Source organism: Rhineura floridana, chromosome 10 (assembly GCF_030035675.1).
Source record: "Rhineura floridana isolate rRhiFlo1 chromosome 10, rRhiFlo1.hap2, whole genome shotgun sequence".
Lineage (NCBI taxonomy): Eukaryota > Metazoa > Chordata > Lepidosauria > Squamata > Rhineuridae > Rhineura > Rhineura floridana.
Window position 1 is genome coordinate 16,558,604 of NC_084489.1, and position 21,207 is coordinate 16,579,810.

Here is a 21,207-nt window from a genome sequence, read left to right on the forward strand (position 1 = left end):
AGCTGCAGAAAGAGAGAAAGCATATTTTTCTAGTCAGATGAGGGCTGGATGAAATGGTACTTTTCCAAAAAGTTCTCAACATGAGCCTGGTTGTACAAAAGGAAAATGACAGAATGAACCCATGCTTTGTTTATCCTTCAAAACAAAGCATCTGAAGGATACAAATTCTCAGGGGGAAAATGTATAACATGATAGCAATGAAGTAACTGCAAGCGATGAACACTGCAGAGTGCAGACAGCTGACTTGATTTCAGATACTTAAATGAGATACAGTAAGGCTCATAGCTGCCAGGCTATTTCTTCCATGACATCATAGGGATGCTAACGTAAATGTACTACATCTTACCAAAGCAAAACACAGCAGCTTAATACTAGGAATACCTGACAAACAATATGCCTTTATGTTGTACTGTCTTTCTGGCAATTTTAAGAAAGTTATATGCTGTATTTCCCCATTACCTTACTTATAAACCACTGATGCTAAGTAGATGTTCAAATAGCAAAAGGCTACCAAAATGACCATGCCTCTCGAACTTCATTGTTAAAGAATCTATTTGGAGTTTTCCTGTCAAATGGAATCTAATTTCTGGGAAGAGGACTGACTATCTTAACTGACATTTTGGATAATACTCCCACATTGCCAATGCATTCTGAATGCTTTCAACAGATTTCAAACCACCTACCAACACCTGCATAATTTCCACAACACTTACAATTCTGTCAGTCAGTTGAACGTTACGACTAAATTATCTGCCATCTGTTATTTACTGTGCAATGGGAAGAAGAGATTCACGAAGCACGTTAATAACATGCAAGATATGTGAGTCATGCATATTTAGCCAGAAGTGTAGCAGAGAATCACAGGTCAATGGGGTAAACTTTCTAAGTGTCTGTTTCTATTTATTTTTCCTGGAAAACTCGTCCCACGTTTTAAATACACACACATACATCCTGTACATATACAGGATTTTTTTTTAAAAAAGTCTTCTTAATGGCAAATGCATCTTTCAGAACATAATGCCGACCTGTGCAGAACAGTTAATGATTCTCAGTCAAGTAGTCACCGCAGTTCAACCACCGCTTACTACCGTTTCAAACCGCTTACAAATATAACAGGCTGAAGTATATCAAGCTTTGTATCTACAAATAAACCTCTGACTCAGTCCACAGCCCTCGCCCCCCACCACCCCCTGCCGTGAGCTAGACCCACCCTGCCCGTGCGGATCAATTCTAGACGCGCAGAGACACAACAAATGGCTTCAAAGACGGGACAAGAAAACATACGCTGAAGCAAATGAAACACAAACACGTTATCACCATACACACGTATATATGGGTTATCGGGGAGGGATTGCTTTGATTTTACCTTGAATTGGACAGGCTGGGTATGCTTCCCCCCAGCTTCTTGATCTAGTTCGGGGGCTGCTTTGCCTGCAGATAAGGGTGCTGTTACAATACGCCTGTTTTCCTGGAAGGCATGGTCTACTCTTCCTCCTCCTCCACCTCCTCCTCCTCCTGCTGCTGCTGCTGTCGCCTCCTGGGCTGGAGAGCTGTTACCGGGGCACCTCGCTCTCTTGGTCCCTTGACGCAGCCTAGCTGCGAGTCCTTCCCTATCCTTTCACTTCCTCTGCCGCATGTCTCTTCCCGCTGCCTTCCCCCCACTTCCTCAACCCTTCCTTGGAACTTCTCTCTAGGTAGCGGCTGTTGTCTCTTCCGCTCGTGTCCTGTCCTTTCGCTCTGCCTCCGTCCCCCCCTCAGAGCTGCCTTCCTTCCTTTGCTAGTTTCCCTCGCAATTCCTCTTCTTCTTCTGCCTCTAGACGGCTTCCTCCCTTGCCTCCGTTGCCTCTCTTTCCGTCTGCCACCCCTTCTGCCCTGCCTCTGGCCCGGCCCTTTGGCAGCGCGCTAGCTCTGTTTCCTTTCTGCCGCCCTGTCCCTTCAGTTTACTACTGTCTGCTTGAGAGCCTCCCTTCTGCCGCCGCCTCCTCTTCTTCTTCTCCCTCAGCCTCGCCTCTCCCCGCCCACACAGCGGACCAGAGACAACGTGCTAGCCGCTCTCCCTCCTCGCCGGCTCCGCGCTCTCTGCTCTTGGAGCCTCTTGCGCTCCCGCTCATTCTGCTCAGAGCCCGGTGACGGCAGCCACAGCAGCCCGGGAGCGGCTGGCTCTGCCGCCGTCTTTATCACTGGGCGGGCGGCCTCCCCTCCTGTTCCCTAACTCCGCAAGCAGAAGACACACGCCGCACGGCTAGCTCTTGCCTGCCTGCCCGCCCGCCTCATAAGTGTGTGTGTGTGTTTTGCTTCACGTTGTGTCATCCGTTCGCCATGAACCCCCCTGCAAGCGCGCCCGCCCATCCTCAGCCTGAAGCTGTGAGACACAAAGCACATGAACAGCACTAATAAGGGGAAGGTTCATTAATCTCTGACAATTTTTTTCTGAGTTCCCTCTATCCTCTTCTCCCCATCCCCCAAATGCAAGCCTTTCACAACACAAAACAATTCAAATGTATTGTTGTGTTGTACATGAATTGCGTTTTTTTGGTTGAAAAATAAATATACCACGGGATTTTTCTTCACCTCAGCAGTTAGGTTTTCAGCAGAGGTGGGGGGAATTCTGCATGAAGTCTCTCTCTCTCTCTCTCTCTCTCTCTCTCTCTCTCTCTCTCTCTCTCTCTCTCACACACACACACACACACACACACACACATGGGGAAGAATTTACATTTCTGCATGGTTCTCTATTTTAAAAGGTGAACCATGTTTTGAAAAGAGTGTCCTTTTATTTTGGCAGCTTCCCAGATACATAGCAGCCTGCAGACCAAAACACTGGAGTTCCACAGTACTGCCTATTTGCGGGAAGGGGATACAATTCATCTGGCCATCCAAGAGATGTTCTAATTCTCAAGGGTGGGTGTATATGTAAGCAGGCAGGCATCTCTCTCTCTCTCTCTCTCTCTCTGTGTGTGTGTGTGTGTAAGGCGATGAGCCCTTTATAATCCAAATAGAATATATGTATAATCTTAACAGAATAGAATAGGAATGTCTCATTTTGAAAGATTCCATATCCACAGATACTAAAGAGACAATGAATAGTGCAGTTCCACAGTATTCCCTTATTTTTGAAGTTTCCCACTAATCAATCCTTCCAGCCTCCATCATCTCAGCACCTGGTTTCCAACCTGTTTCTTTAAGAGTTTGGCTGTGCACAAAATTGACAAAACAAACACTATGAAAAAGTGGTAATTGATGCTCATCTGTTTGATGCACCACTTACTTGCCCAGCTAAATAAATCCAGAGTGTTTATTCTGTGCCCAAGCAAGAAAGGGGCATTCACCTCTTTCTGCTAGGTGGATATTAATATGTAACAAAATTATAGCTGTGGCAGCCCCAGATCTAATTGTTATGGATCATTTTCAGCAGACCCGGCAAGCCAGCTGCTGGGAAAACGCATGTTTTAGTGAATGCCTTGTCACACCAACACACCCCAATAGAATAATCTGAAAGGAGACAGAATTGTTTAATACCACTAGCTGCAATTATTAATCCTATGATAAAAAGGAAGTAGACATATTGCATACCCTAAGGTAAGAAAATATTTTCATTTTCTTTTGCCCAGACAAATATGAAGGAAATGTATGTTTCTGATAGATCTCAGTTTGTAATTAATTTGGGAAAATGCATGTGTGCATGCACATGTGCATGTACACACTTCTGTATGTTACAGATCTGTGTTTGCGGGAGGATCGTACTTTTCAGAGTTGAGAAAAATGTAGGAGAACCAAACTGGAAAGCCAATAAGGAATTACATACATACAGTAGAAGGAGCCAATTACATCCTTTATGAAGCCGTTTTTAAAAAATAATAATTGGAATCTCCCTGTGGGATCCCTGAAAGTCAACAACACCTGCTTTTCAAACAGACTTCTACAAGAATGACCCCCAACAGACTGCGGATTAGCGGACTATTGGCATACACCTCAAGTGACTGGAGGCATTCAGCCGACTTCACCAAATGCTGCCTGTGCTAATAGTACCTCCTGATGAGGCTTGTTCCTATTTGTAAATGGCAACAAAGAAGCAGCCATGAACAATTCATGCTTATGTTATAAGTAGCGCTCCTCAGCCTACACTCCCTCCTCCCACCCCTGGACTACAAGCCCCATCACCTCCTGTGAGAAAAGATGTTCCCAGAACATAATTTCGCACTGAAAAGTAGTTATTCTACATCTGATACCTACTCCCTCCAGTTAGATAATTTTAGACTCTAAACTTCATGGTATTTACTGGAGAATTGTTGTTTTTTGGATGATACTTCCACTGGTTTCAAAATATAGTAAGCTCTCTGGGGAAGGAACTGGCAATCCCACCCCATATATACAATCTGCCTAGTAAAGGTCGCAAGACGTCACCCTAAGAGTGGGAAACGACTCGCACTACAAGTGCGGGGACACCTTTACTTTTATCCTTGCTTTATTTGGGGACCTTCCTGCTCATTCTGCTGAGTAGAGCTATGGACCTTGCCCCTGAAATCTGCCCCTGACAAGACCACTCAGTCCCCTTTCTCCAGGCTGGAACTTTTTCAGCCATACAGGGAAGAGTAGCAACAGAAGATGGCTGGGTGGGTGCGAGCCGCATTGAGAGTGGGCTGTGCAGATAACACCAAACTGGGTAGGGCAGCCAATACCTTAGAATATAGAAACAAGATTCAGGATGATCTGTACAGGATAGAGAACTGGTTCCAAACTAACAAAATGAATCTAAAGTTCTGCAGTTAGGAAGGAAAAACTAGATGGACAAATACAGGATGAGCTTTACGGCAGTACCTGTGAAAAAGGATTGAGAGGTTTAATAGACTACAAGCTAAACATGAGTCAGCAATGCAACACACCGGCTAAAAAGGCTAATGAAATTCTAGGTTCATCAACAGAGTAATAATATCCAGATCACAAGAAGTTACGGTACCAACCTATTCTCACCTGGAGTACTGTGTCCAGTTCTGAGTGCCACAGTTTAAGAAGATAATGAGAGCCGGTGTGGTGTAGTGGTTAGAGTGTTGGACTACAACCTGGGAGACCAGGGTTCAAATCCCCACACAGCCATGAAGCTCACTGGGTGACCTTGGGCCAGTCACTGCCTCTCAGCCTCAGAGGAAGGCAATGGTAAACCCCCTTCGAATACAGCTTCCCATGAAAACCCTATTCATAGGGTCACCATAAGTCAGGATTGACTTGAAGGAAGTCCAGTTCAACAAGTTGGAATGTGTCAAGAGGAGGGTAACAAAGATAGTGAGTGGCCTGGATACCAAGTCCTATGCGAAAAGGTTGAAAGAACTGGAATGGATAAGTATAGTTTGGAGGGGAAAAAGGATTTTGTGCTGATATGAGAGCCATCTTCAGATATTTGAAGGGCTGTCACATAGGCGTTTGAGCAAATTTGCTTTCTGTTGCTCATGTGGGTAGGACCAGAACTAATGTGTTCAATTTACATTGGGGGGGGAGATTAACGCTAAACATTAGGAAGAACTTCCTGATTGTACAAGCTGTTCAACAGTGAAACAGACTTCCTGAGAAAGTGGTGGATTCGCCTTTGTTAAAGGTTGTTGAGCAGAGTCTGAATGACCAGCTATCAGGGATGCTGCTGTAGTATACCGCATTCCAAGACTCTTGAGTCAAGGGTCTTTTAGTGTGGTCATCTCCAATGATTACCTTGCAGGGCAAATCTGTCATTCAAACTTTCAGTGATTAATTGCCTTGACTGATTACACTGTGTTACCCTAATTTTTAATTATTCCATAAAAGCTTACAATAAAAGGCTTCCCGGAAGTAGTGCTGGCTGGTGGTTGTCTCTGAGGGAGATCTGCCTCAGAGGAAGCTTTTTTCAGGTTAAAAGCCAGCCAAGAGGAATCTTTGACTGGCTTAAATGTTCTCCAAGGTATAGGAGAACCGATCAGATTTTCCACAAGACTTCGTTGAGCTGTCGGCGGCTGGAATTGATCAGGAAATTCCTGAGATAAGAAGGCATGCCGATCGGCTGAAGACGGAGTCAGGATTTCCACGCAAGCTGTACTGGAAAAAAAGCGAAGCGTTCTTTTTTCTTCTTAAAAAAAACGTTCTTAACCAGCGAGCCTACTTCTGTCTAAATCTTATCATTCGGCTTAAATTACTGCAATAAAAGGGATTTGTTTACGAATCAGCAACTGAGAAACCTGGGTGAGTCATACTTTTTCTCTTTTAAATATAATTAAGGAAGAAAGAAAATGTAAACAACTTATATACTTTTTTTACGACAAAAAGCTGGCCTGAATTTGGAGTTTTAAAGTTTAAAAACGGATGAGGTAATTATTATATTTTGGACTATTTTTCTCTTTGGACTATTTCTCTTTGGACGAATCTGCTGCTCGTATATGTTACTAATTGTTTGGTGTTGGGAACCAGAATTGTTTTGCATTCTTGGATGTAGATAAGAACTGTGCTGTGCTGGCTGGACTTCAATAACAGGCCTGGAATATTAACTCTTTTGTTGGTGGAGGAAAAAAAAAAAGAAATAGACTGCCTCTAGGTTTTGAAACAGTGATTAATATCAGAAATTAAAGGCTTCTCTTGAAAATGACAACTAGAAAAGCAACTAAGGCCCCGGAGCGAAGAGGCTCTACTGATTCACAGGAAGGGGCTATACCCCCAGATATGTTTCAAAAAATAATGGAAGGGATTAATGATATAAAACAGGAAATGAAAACTGAACTGACAGATATAAAAGACTATATTAAAACACAAGTGGATGAGATCAAAGGGACAATTGGGCAAATAAAGGAGGATGCAAAAAACACTAAAGAAAAGGTACAAATCTTGGAGAATAGAACAGATATATTAAATCTGGAATTAGAAAAAAACCTGGATTATATGGCTGTGACTGAAATGAGAAATAAAGAACATTGTTTGAGATTCCGTGCAATTCCTGAGGAAACAGGTGAAGACATCAGAGATAAAATTGTTAATGCTCTAGTAAAATTTCTGGATTTGAATGAAGATCGGATGGAATTTGAAATAGACAAAGTGTATAGAATTAATTCCAGATATGCAACGATGAATAAAATTCCAAGAGATGTGCTTGTTCATTTTATAAAGAAGACGACCAGAGATATGGTATTACAGCAACACTTTAAAAATACCTTTAAAATTGATGGTAAGGAAATACTGGTGATGAAAGAAATTCCTATTAGACTTTTACGTAAGAGAAAAGAATATGCTTTCCTTACAGAGAAACTTAAGCATTGCAAAATTCAATTTAGATGGGATGTTCCAGAAGGAGTGATCTTTACATTTAGACAACAGAAATATAGATTGAATACTGTTCAAAAAGCAAGGGACTTCTTGAGAAAAGCTTCAAAAGACATGGATGAAGATAAACTCAAAGATATGGATATAATTCCTAGGAAACAAAGTCAACAAAGATATGCAGAGGAAGGGAAGGAAGATGATGGATTAAAAGGAGCATCAGGCACATTTTAAAATACACGCTTAAAGATGGATTACAAATATCTAACTTGGAATATAAATGGAGCCAATACGGCGCAGAAGAGAAAGAAAGTGTTTCATTATTTGAAAAAATTAAAATTGGATATAATTTGTTTACAAGAAACTCATATTAAGAAGAAAGATTCCAAATATTTGATTTGTAAAAATTTGGGTGAAGAATTTATTTCGGCTGGACCAAAAAAAAATAAAATGGAGTTGTTCTCTACATTAACCCACAATTGCTTCCTAAATTGGTATTACTGGATGATAGTGGTAGATTTGTGGGGGTTGAAATTACTCTACAGGGTACAAACATTTTGATAGTGGGTATCTATGCCCCCAATGAAGATAAAACAAGGTTTTACACAAGACTTATGGAAAAATTGTCAGAGTTTTCATATGACCATTGGTGTGTTATGGGTGATTGGAATGGGGTAATCTCACCAAAAATTGATAGGCTTTCTGAAAAAAATATCAAAGAGACACAGGGTAAATTACCGAAGATTTGCTTTGAACTGATGGAACATTTAGAATTGGTGGATACCTGGAGATATATAAATGATAATGCAAAGGAATTTACTTACTTCTCAGAAAGACACAAAACATTCTCGAGGATTGATATGATTTGGATGTCTAAAATTTTAGCGAAGGATACTTTTAAAATGGATATATTACCAAAAACTTTTTCGGATCATAACCCTGTGATATTAACTTTAAAAAAGAAAAATCTTGGATTTAGATGGAGATTAAATGAATCTTTATTACAGAATGACAAAGTAGTACAAGAATGTAAGAAGAAATTAAAAGAGTTTTTTGAACATAATTTACATAAAGGAGCAAGTGAAAATATCGTTTGGGATACAAGTAAGGCATTTATGAGGGGATATTTTATTAAATGTAACTCTGAATTAAAAAAGAAGAAACAACAGAAAATGCAATTAATTTTGGAAGAAATAAAACAAAAAGAGGAAGAATTGAAAAAGAATCCAACTAAAGTTTCTATTGTAAATCAAATTAAAATGTTACAGAAGCAAGTATCAATGCTGACAGTTAGAGAAATTGAAAGAAAACTAAATTTTGCTAAACAAAGGACTTTTGAATTTGCAAATAAACCTGGGAAATGGTTAGCATATAAATTAAGAAAAGAACGTCAAAAAATATTACTTTAAAGATACAAGAAGGAGATGAGACGTTGACAGATAATGTAAAAATTAAAAAGATTTTTCATCAATATTATTCAACATTGTACAAATGTCAGGAAATTCCATCTGAAAAAATAGAAGAGTATATATCTAAACAGAATTTGCCTAAAATTACAGACTTTCAGAGACAAGCTATTAATGGCCCTATTACGTCAAGAGAGATATCTGAAGCTATAAACAAAATTAAATTAGGAAAGGCACCAGGACCAGATGGGTTATCTGCAATGTATTATAAATGTTTGGAGGAAGAACTCTTACTACCTTTACAGTCTACAATGAATCTTATTCTGCAAGAGGGAAAGATACCGGATAGTTGGAAAAATGCTAATATAACATTAATACCTAAAGAGGAGCAAGATTTAACTAAAACAAAAAATTATCGACCAATATCTCTATTGAATAATGACTATAAAATTTTTACAACGATCTTGGCAGAAAGATTGAAAATAATATTGCAACAATTTATTCAGGAAGATCAATCAGGGTTTTTACCTAAAAGACAATTACGTGACAACGTCAGGAATGTCTTGAATGTTTTGGAATATTTAGAACAACGAAATGATAAACAAGCAGCTTTGATTTTTTTAGATGCTGAAAAAGCATTTGATAATTTGAATTGGAAATTTATGTTTCAGGTTTTGGAGCAAATGGATTTTGGAGACAATTTTATAAAATGGATTAGATCGATTTATACATCTCAGAAGGCTCAGATAATTGTTAACGGAGATTTAACGGATTCATGTGAAATACAAAAGGGTACAAGACAGGGATGTCCTTTATCTCCCCTTTTATTTATTCTGGTCTTAGAAGTGCTGCTTAGAGATATAAGGCAAGATAAAAGAATTTCGGGATTAAAGATAAAAAAAGAAGAATATAAATTGAGAGCATTTGCTGATGATTTGATAATTGTACTAGAAAATCCTTTGGAAGGAATTAATGTATTGATGGACAAATTAAAAGAATTTGGACCGTTAGCAGGATTTAAGATTAACAATCAAAAAACAAAGATGTTGGTGAAAAATTTAACTTTAAGGGAACAGAAAGAGTTAATGGACAAGACAGATTTTACAATAGAGAAAAAGTTGAAATATTTAGGTATCATTATGACAAATAAAAATTCAAAGTTGTTTCATAATAATTATGAAAAATTATGGACAGAGATTAAGAAAGACTTGCTAAGATGGGATAAACTACAACTGTCATTAATGGGTAGAATATCTGTGATAAAAATGAATGTATTACCGAGAATGATGTTTTTGTTTCAAACAATACCTGTAATATCCTCTGATTTACCTTTTAAACAATGGCAAAAAGACATCTCTAAATTTGTATGGCAAGGGAAAAAACCAAGAGTTAAATTTAAACTACTACAAGATGCCAAAGAAAGAGGAGGACTGGGATTACCAAATCTGAGACTTTATTTTGCTGCCTGCTGTCTAGTCTGGATAAAGGAATGGATCTTATTGAGGAATAAAAGACTATTGGATTTGGAGGGTCATAATTTGAAGTGGGGATGGCATGGATATCTATGGTATGACAAAGTAAAAGTAAATGTAGACTTTAACAATCATTTTATAAGACGTCCTCTGTTGAAAATATGGAATAGATATAAACCAAGGTTTTATTCGAAAATACCATTATGTGTCTCAAGCCAAGAAGCGTTTTATAGAAGAGAAATGGCTGGAAAAGAGAAATGGTTAACTTATCAAGAACTATTAGAAAATGTACATGGAGAATATATAATGAAAGAGAGAGAACAACTGACAAAGGAAGGATATAGTTTTCAATGGTTTGCCTATTTACAATTGTTAGAAAGATATAAAATGGACAAGAAAATGTATGGGTTTGAAATAAGTAAATCTGATTTTGAAATAGGATTGTGTACAAATGATGAAAATATAATTGCGAAAATGTATAAACTCTTATTGAAAATGGATATGGAGGAAGAACAAGTAAAAGAGTGTATGGTAAAGTGGGCAAAAATTTTTGGTTATAACATACAAATGGATCAATGGGAAAATATGTGGAAAAAAGGTTTGAAATTTACACTATGTTATAATCTTAAAGAAATTTTTTATAAAATGATGTACCGTTGGTACATGACTCCAGAAAAGCTGTCAAAAATGTATAGTAATGTTCCTAATGTTTGTTGGAAATGTAAACAACAAGAAGGATCATTTTATCATATGTGGTGGCTGTGTAAAAAGGCAAAATCATTTTGGGCACAGATAGGTAGGAAGATGCAAAAAATTCTAAAGATAAATATTCAGTCAAAACCAGAATTTTTTTTATTGGGTTTTATGGATAAACAAATAGAAAAGAAATATGGAAGAATAATATTATATATGATTACGGCAGCAAGATTATTATATGCACAAAAGTGGAAAATGGAATCAACACCAACAATGGAAGAATGGCTATTGAAATTAATGGACTTAGTAGAAATGGATAAATTGACATGTCTACTTAGAGAAAAATCGACAGATACATTTCTTAAGGAATGGAAGCCTCTCTTAGACTTTTTGTTGAAAGATCAAAATAAAATGATGATACTGGGATTTGACGATTAATTAAGACAGCCTATGGAGAAAAGGGATTCTGTATGTATACATTAAGGGACAGGTTTGATGTATATTATATACTTATAGCTGATCTGCGACAAATCGGAAGTCAACTATTTTATTTTTATTTTTTTGTTGTATTATGTTTTTTGACTTTGTTTTGTTTGTTTTTGGAAAAATTTGAATAAAAATTATTAAAAAAAAAAGCTTACAATAAAAGCTTTTTAAAAAGCTGTTGGACCATCATTTTAAAAAAGTACCATTAGGGATGTTTGGGGGCAAACTACACATTACACAAAAATGCATGTAATGAAATAAGAGCAGTTTTTAGCAGAAGAGTGGCAGGTGGGAGCTATTTAACTCTTTTTCTGGTGGTTATTTTTATGCTCAAAATCCCAAACTCTAAAGGAGAAAGGCATGCAAGACAAAAAGAAGGTCTAATGTTAATGAAATTATTGATGCTGTGGAATGCTCCTTAATCAACCTGAAGACAAATAAAAATGCAGATGTTTCAAATATTATTATTAATCTTGTCTCATCCATGTATTCACTAGCTAGATTTAGGTAAAATAAATTACTCTAAAATCAACATGGAACTACCAATTGTAATTGACTTACAATGATGATGATGATGATGATAATCTTGGTCCTAGGAAACAAAACAGCATCTTGTCTGTTTGCTTAGCAGAATATAATGCAGTTCAAATGGTGGTCATCACTGTGACTCTGGAGAAAATCAATCTTACTTAATGAGAGAAAAGAACCTAATGTATTTCCCCAAATATGTGATTTTCTGCCCTGGTCCCAGTGAAGCAACATTGTTGCTTTCTCCTTAAGGTATTATTAACTATTGTTGCAAGACAATGTTGAGTTCTGCCCAGAGATCTGTAACATCTTTCAATAAAAATTGTACTTAGGTTTTCTGAAACCACCAACTTGGACAGTGGAAGAATGGGACATTTATGCATCGTGCAAGAAAAATGTTTACAGCTAACAGTTCCCTGTATTGTTGTTACTGATACAGATGCTGAAGATTTGGACCGGGGATTTGAACCTAATCTAAGTGACACTCTTCTGCAGAAGTTGAGTGGAGGGGGGGAGGGGGAAGGCTGATCTTGTATTTTAACACATTTCCAAGGCTGCATACATGCCATACTTTTAAACCACATTTAAAGCCCATCTCCCCCCCAAAGAATCCTAGGAATTCTACATGACTCAGCTCAGCAATCTGCTCCCCCTTCCCAGCTAATTTAATAAATTCATTAAAAATGTCATTGTAAATTATGACAAGTATGTATTTGCTCAGAGGCAGCCCTTGCTTGCTTTGTGGGTTTCCTTGGATGTGATGCTTCCCTCACCATACTTCCATAATTTCTATGAAGCTGGCAGATGTAGATGTGCAGCTGGGTAAGGGATGGGTGAAATAGACTTAAACTGGATTGTGTCCCTTTTGTATGTGTTCCTTAGTAGGTCTGTTCTGTTCCACTGCTGTACATATTTTTAGGAAATAATCCTTTACAAACCTGTATGAAAATTCAGTAATTTTTAATGTCTAAACAGTACTTATGAGGTGGTCAAAGGGCTGACCTGCCTGCCTTCCTTCCTTCCTTCCTTCCTTCCTTCCTTCCTTCCTTCCTCCTTTTCCTCCTCCTTGATATTATCTGCAGGAGGAGCTAGAAAGTGTGGTGCCTACCATGCACTGTGCAAACCCCTCCTGGGAGTGACAGGACATTATGATGTACTGCCACTCTCAGGGAGAATACAAAGGGGGGAACCATTAGTCGGGGGTGCAGATCACGTGCGTCCACTTTGGAAAGTGGAGTCTCTAAATTCCTCCTCCATCCAGGTATATGGAGGGCATCCTCCATGTTTTATTATATCAAATGCCACCCTCTGTGTCCAGGGAAATTATAACTCCATTTTGAAATTTGATTATCTGGAATTAAGTCCGGTTGAAATAATTGGAATTATAATTTATAAGTATAAATAAAATTGTGCTATAAGCACAATTACCTGAAAGACCGTCTTATCCCTTATGTACCCAGTCGCTCACTGTGCTCTGCAGGTGAGGGCCTCCTGCAGATATCATTTTATCAGGAGGTCCATTCTGCATAACATAGGAAATGGATCTTTAGTGTGGCAGCAACTACCCTTTAGAATTTCCTCCCCTTAAATATTAGACAGCAGCCATCTCTGTTATCTTTTCGGCACCTACTGAAGACATTCCCCTTTCAACAAGCCTTTTAAGTTGAGACCTTATCCCAGTCTGTGCCTGTGTTGGAATTGCTTTTTAATATGTTTCTAAACTTTTTTTTTATGTTTTGAAACCTTTTATAAAAAAGATTTTTAAAGCTTTTAAAAATGTTTTTAAAGATTTTAATATATTTCAAAGTCTGTTTTTATGATGTTTTAAAGTGTTTTTAGTGCTTTTGTTTGCTGCCCTGGGTTCCTAATGGGAGGAAGGGTAGGATATAAATCAAATAATAAATAAATAAATAAGGGGCACATTGCACTTGACATTACATTGAGAGTCAGTGTAGTATAGTGACTGGTATGTTTGACTAAGAGTGCGGCCTAGGTTAACATCACCACTCAACCATGAAGCTCACTCAATATGTCACCGAGTTTGTCATCAAGGGTAATCTTGTATGCCATCTGAACTTCTTGGAGGAAGGATGACATAGAAATGTCAACAACAATGCAAATAAACATTTATATTGGGACAAGACTGTAGATGGAATTTTGTTAATGTTCAACAGAGTCCATATTTGGGGATGGGAAGTTTTCATTTCAAACCATTGTCTGATGTCCCTAGGAGTCTGGCTTGGCTTGCTTGAAACATATGAAGCTATCTGACTGTTCTGCTGGGAATCACCCAACGGAGAACCTACTTTGCATAGCTGACACATTCTGATATGGATATGTGTTGATTTATGGATGTGCTGACTTAGATGGTCCTGCCTTGTGACGTTGGATTAGGTTATTTCCTGACCCCTTTGAAATCTGGTTCAAAGAGTTAGTTAACACCTGAATCTTCATCTCTTGAAAATGTTAACTATAATATCAAGTGCTATCTTGAATGTGTGAAAGGGCCAGCACAGATATCAACTCGCATCACCTCAAGCACCAGGCTTTTCAAAGCAAGATACTTCACAGCAATAGCACTCTGTCATCAAGTATCTAGAAACTGAATATAGAGAGAGTGTGCATGTGCGAACCAGCCATAGATAACCACTTTTACAGATAGAGAGTTGCCCTTCAATCATCTCCTATTTTGCTAGGGTTTCAGGATATTTTTCATTTTTCAAAATTGTCCCCATTTCTCTAACAAGAAAATCAATTTGTCCTGGTCTTTCTATAACCATCGAGGAAGTTCAGCATGTCTGACTTCTCCTAACACCTTCATTCAAAATACTTCAACACAAAGATGGGCTTGATCGGTGTCTGTTCAGCAGTTCATACTTTTTTTGCTTATAGAATTTGGTACAAGACTTATGTTGATGTTCATCTATTGTAGAGGAGTTCCCATAAAGAATAAACTGTGGCTAATCTCAAAATTGGATTTGCTCAACACCAAAGGGCACTGGCATAAACACACAACTCTATACATTAAACACAGTTCACAGAGAGAGTGATATTTAGCTTCTTTTGCCATTGGGCCCTCAAATTTGATTGCCAGGCAACCTTATTTATCACTCGGTGCCCTCAACAATAACACATTTCCTTTATCTCTAATTGCCTCAAAATTTCCTCCAGCTGCTGCCTCCCCCCCAACTTTGCCTTATCCATTAGGCATATTTAAATTTCTCCTTTGTTTTGTAATCTACATTTTTTCACACCCTAAAATTACAGCCCTTTCAAGGCGCAAGTCCCTCCATTCAAATAGCAGAACACAGTATAATTTTAGCATCATATAATTTCCTCCATAATTGCTAAATCATTTTCTTCCTCTTCTGCCACCCCTCTTTTTTCTTTCCTTTTTTTAAAGAAAGAAACATCCAAGGAGGCATAGCTAAAGGAGACAGGAGATTTAATAAAGCTAGCACTGCCTTGCCTGATATTGCACTATGCCACTGAATCACAGAGCCATAAAACAATCTCTCCTTTGTGTGCAAACTTTTCATATCTGCTCTTCCATTCAATAAATCTTAAACTCTCTGGATCCACCAGTCATCTTAGGTTCACAAGTGCAAAACTCTTTCATGTATATCAATGAAATTCCCAAGTAGCATGCAACAAAAAATATTAAAATCATAAAATGAAACCGTTTAGGGCATTTCCCCCCTCTTTTCACTAGTGGTGCCTCAGGATGAGGAGACCTGACGTTTATCAAAATAAAAGCCACATATTTTCACTCTTTTGTATCATGAATGTTTTGTCATAATGGATTTTCACTTTAATGCTCCAATTACATTTATAACATTCTTTCAAACTGAATAGCACTAATGACTTCCATTATTATTTACATGCTTCTTTAATTATAAGGTTCTGCATCTCACTCATAGCATGCTATCTCTCTCTTCCCCCCCCCTCTCTCACTAACCCAGATATAAGGCTTTCTGTTGCATAAAAGCTCATGATCATTTAGCCTACATTAATACCTCTTTCTAAATACCTGTTTCAATCTGAGCCCCTTACAGAGTTGTAAATTAAGGGAAAGGAAAAGAAGTGGGTACATTTTTCCTCAGGAAAAAAACCACAGCAAACACAGAGATAAATCAAATCTCTTTAAAGCAGTATATATGCAAATTTAATTGAAAACAAATATATATCAAACAGCTTCCCAGGAGAAAGAAATTTCTCTAAATTAGTAGCACACAGAGCAATAATGACTGTTGTTATCACATTTAATTTTGCCTGAAAGTTTCCTTCAGTTAAGAATGGTTGTCATTCACTTCTATGGGGAGAAAAGCAAAGGTTGTACTTGGGGACACGGTTGCATCTGGGGATATGCCCTTCACCTGTCATACTGGATAGCACACACACACACACACATGCACACACAGCACTCATCACACAGAGGTCCCCTCTACACACACGTCATCACCAGTCATAATAAATCTTTTGCTAGTAAAAGTATAAACCTGGTCCAGAGAAATGCTGAAAAGTATTTTAGAGTGCTGTGTATTGTGGGAAAACAATTCAGGATTAGGTATGTAAAGGAATATATTTATATACTGGAGACTGCCACCTGTCCCATGTTTCAGGCCACCTTAGGAACTGAATTTCAGAAGACACATTTAAGATGCTTTGGCACATACCAATTCCAATTTTCTAGGTACAAGTGCCAAATCGTTAGGAGCCAGCCTACTATAGGAATAGTAAAGGCGTCAACAATCACTTCCTGATGAGCTAGAGCCCTAAAATTTTGGTACAGGATTACTAGAAAAATCTGAAATGGAACATATTTGCATTTATCCACCAAGACGGGATTTAAATTGCTGTGCAAGATGGTTGAAACATTTCCAACTACCAGAAAAGCTGAAGTCTGTAGTTCAGTTCACACTGATTTCTAGAAAAGTCTGATCATAGGACATTTGTATAGTACACACCACCCCGCAAAGAGGAGATTCTTAACCATTCTGCAATGGTTACCTCCAGGTCACCCAGAAACCAAAATATGGAATACATATAACGCAATACATACTGATTAGTAGAAAGGATTGGAAGGGAAAGAGATGAAGAAAGTTCAGGCAAACCAAATTTGAGATGGGCAGGAATATCAAATAAATGCCTTCCTCATATATGCAGCCATTTGGTCATTAGGATCTTTGGAGAAGGCTCCGTTTGTTGTGTCACGACTGGTGAAACTCCATCTTGTGACAACATGGAGGTGGACCTTCTCCACAGTGGTGCTTGTGTTATGAAATGAGTTCCCTTGTGCAGTACTGAAGTACCACTGCTTAATAACAGCATAACCCTTTGCCCAGGTTTTTCCTTGATTGTTGATGCCAGTTTATGATTATTCCAGTACTGTAACAATGATGTTTTGTAGTATTATGGATATATTTTGTTATTGTGTTTGTTTGTTAAATATTATCCCCCACTTTTTGATTCAGGACTAGAAGTGACATGCATTGTATAGTGCAGAAAAAAAACAGACTGGCTATATCTGAATTCAAATTTACCTTGAGCCAATATATACTTATGCTGATGGCTCAGGCTCACAGCCAGGCAACAGGAGAGATGTGAAAGATCATTAAAAAAAACAGAAAAAGTGGGACGGGTGCTTTAGTTTCTGAATTTTTAAAATTCTTTTCCAGAGAAGTTGAAAATGAAAAAACAAAACACCAGAAATTGTGGCAGTCATTTTTGTGCCTTGTGAACACAAGTGATGTGAGCTGGAAAATCTTCCAGTGCTTTGTTTTTCTATGTCATAAATTCATTAGTAACACACAATGGATGCCAAGTATAAATGCAATTAGCCAAGAGGACTGTCCTATGGAAAGTCAAGTACACATTCTCCCTAACTGTAGCATACATTAAGATTGTGATAGATGCATAGAAGCCTGGCATCAGCACATAGCATACTTGAACAGTAACTGAGAACACAGCACCCAAGCAGGGCCCACTGCTATGCTATGGCCTGCTCTGAGTTTCTGATCTTGGGCAGCTTGAAGTTGCCATTTTAATTCACCACAATGCCTCTCAGGAAGCCAGTGCCTCATGATGTGGGAGGAGTCCACTAGAGGGCAGTAGTGGTCGATGGGATGGTGACAGGAAGGTGACATTGTGTGGCTGGCTTCCAAACAGCAAGTGTTGCTGCTGCTTACCAAGGGGTGGAGGGGCAAGGCACGGGGGAGCAGAATGCAGTGTGAGCTCAGCAGTGGACCCAATTCAGTGCTCCTGCCACTGGGCCAGCACCACAGTGTGCTCCCCCCACCTCATTCCTCACCTTCTCCCTCTCAGAAAGCTTGACATTTGGAAGCTAGCCATGCAACACAGCCCTGCCTTGAGTGCCTCACTGACCCCTACTGCTAGAGGACATTTGGCCAAGAGCCTCCTCAAACCTGGAGCCAACTATGCTTCCACATATTTAATTTTGTCTTATACCACATATTGAGCAGGCAGAAACATTATTTTGGAAAAGGTAAGAAAGCAATGTACTATTTCCTTGATATCCTTCTGTTTGAAAGCTTTCTTCTAAGATACATAAAATGTTAATTTGCTCAGGACCTGAAAAAAAGAAAACTGCATGAAAATTCCTAATCCTTGAAAGATGACTAAAACATTTCCATTAATATTATAATTTCTTTGCAGAAACCCATGAAATTGTACAGACAAAAGGAAGAAATCCTATTACATACATTCTAGGTTGTTAATTTCGACTGGCACAAACCTAGCATTTTTAATGCTACAATTATTGATTGAGCAGTACTCAAGTGCAACAACTCTTCCCCTTTACCATTGTCATCTCTCCCATGTTGATACACTGCTATAAAGAAAGTAACATTAGCTCTCTCAAATAAAAAATCTTCCTCCCCAGAAATCTAATATTCTGCAGCATAGCCTCTCTCCTTCATTCTACAATGGATCATATGGGGGGAAATCTAACTGTGCAAGAGTGCATTAAACTGTGCATTAATATATTAAATTTTGTTCCCCTGCTTCTCTGAAAGGCTCAAATCCTGAGTGCCACAGGTGAAAAGGCCCTTTCTTGAATGTCCCCCTGCCTTATCTCAGATGGTTTCAGAACCTGAAGGGAGGCCTCTGAAGTAGAATGTACACCCCAGGCAGGCTTATATTTGGAGTGGGGAAATAGAGGTGCAATTTCTCAGGTTCTTTGGTCTCTTTAGGGGTTTAAAGGTCAAAGCAAGCATCCGAACCCAGAAACAAACTGGTAATGAGGAAAACCCATTGAGCATACATATAATCTTATATGAGTGGACAGCTCCCATCAGAACACTCTCAACCACATTCGTGACCAATTGTAGCTTCCAGACTATCTTCAAGGCCAGCTACACATAAAGGGTAATCTACCATAGAGGTGGTAACAGCATGAATAACTGAGGCCAGATCTATTTCTCCAGGAAAGGGCATATAAGACAGAGCTGGTAAAAAAAAAGCCGTCTGTTAACTGAGCACCTAGGTGTAGATTTGGATACAGGACAAATTGCAAAACCTGTTGCTTCATCCACCCACCCATCCACTCATCCACTCATCCACTCATCCACTCATCCACTCACCCATCCATCCATCCATCCATCCATCCATCCATCCATCCATCCATCCATCCATCCATCCATCCATCCATCCATCCATCCATCCATCCAGAACAGGCTAAATATCTAAACTGAGATCATCAGAACATCGTATTAAAAATATTTCTGTCTTATCAGGATTAAGTGAAATCTATTACATCTGTTACATGTATTCATATTTTGATGTATTGCCTATCAAAATATAACTATGCTGTATCATCTGATATTTATTCACCATCGTTTTTATTATTATTATTTTATTATTATTATTATTATTATTATTATTTCCTGCCCTTTGTGCTAAGACCCCAGGGTGATTACAACAATAAAACAATCTGTAATGAAGAAAAATATTTTAATATAAACAGTATTGTTATGGGCTTGGGGGTTGAGAGAGATGATTTCTATGAATCCCTTTTCCAGCCTCTGATTTGGAACCCTGCACCTGGAGGTGGGCTCTGCAGCTGAGAAACCTGCTCTGCTGGTCAGGTGAGTCTCTTTTGTTAATCTAATAGAGTGGCCAGGTGGGCTAATGGTCTATCAAGTGCCCATTAACTGGCAAATGGGCCAGAGAGATCCTATTGTTATTGAAACTCTTCAGGAGAGACCCCCTCCTGACGCCAAAAGAGAGGCATACGGTTTTTAGTGAGTCTAAGCCAGTGTGGTGTAGTGGTTAAGGTGTTGGACTATGACCTGGGAGACGAGGGTTCGAATCCCCACATAGCCATAAAGCTCACTGGGTGACCTTGGGCCAGTCACTGCCTCTCAGCCTCATGAAAACCCTATTCATAGGGTCGCCATAAGTCGGAACGACTTGAAGGCAGTACATACACACACAAGGAAAGGCTGGGAAATGGAGACACACAAGAGAGGCTGGCTTCCTGTACCATGGCTTCCTGTACCTGTAAGCCTGATGGAAAAGCAAGATCTACTGGCTTGCTAACGCTTTGAACCCCTCTATGTTAAGCTCAGGTTGAAATGTGTGTAAATAAAAACAGTATTTCCTAAAAGACACCACAGTCTCCACTGACCTTCTTTCCAAGGCAGCCAAACCCAGGGCAAGCACAGGGACCCCTGGGGATCTCTCACAGCTCGGAGAGTGGGGTGGAGCACAACAATATAGTAAAACAGAGCAATATAGTAAAATATTGCAAGCATATTTTCTGGGAAGTTTGATGTTTATCAAACTGACAATATTGAAGTTTGGAACCTGTGCATCAAAGAGGTAAAACAGATGTACCAAATTCACATATCCACACATACAAGACTTACATTTTACTTTCGTGTTAAGTGATTAACCATGCAATCATGTTTCCTCAGAAATAAGTCCCATTGAGTTCAAAGGGGTTTGCTCCCAAATAGATGGGATAGAATTTATATAGAATCTATGGAATTTCAGGCTAACTTGGCAGATATATCGTTTTAAAATTGACGGTAGGCTTAAAAGCTGATTTAACAATATATGTTTTTTCTACCAATGTAAGATCTAGTACCATGCATACAAGGAAACATGTACATGGGGATGCACACACACACAATCTCCATGAAAATACATGTTTAAATTGTTTTTATATTGTTTTAAATTTTAAAATTGTGTTTTAAATTGTTTTTAAAATATGTGTTTTAAATTGTATATTTGTTTTAATGTTTTTGATTGCTGTAAACTGCCCAGAGAGCTTCGGCTATGGGGCGGTATACAAGTGCAATAAATAAATAAATAAATAAATATATAAA

At 38.6% G+C, this 21,207-nt stretch overlaps 1 protein-coding gene across 9 annotated transcripts in view; it reads right to left on the reverse strand.

The window, feature by feature from the left end:
- Positions 1-21,207, reverse strand: part of ARPP21 (cAMP regulated phosphoprotein 21) — a 333,260-nt gene that overhangs the window by 213,481 nt on the left and 98,572 nt on the right. Inside the window, exon 1 of one of the 9 annotated variants that reach the window (XM_061586878.1) lies at positions 1,367-1,992. The exons of the other annotated variants lie outside the window; for them this stretch is intronic. The gene's annotated coding sequence lies outside the window, so the exon portion shown is untranslated. Of the gene's footprint in view, positions 1-1,366; positions 1,993-21,207 lie in introns of those variants that run through there. 9 annotated transcript variants of the gene reach the window in all.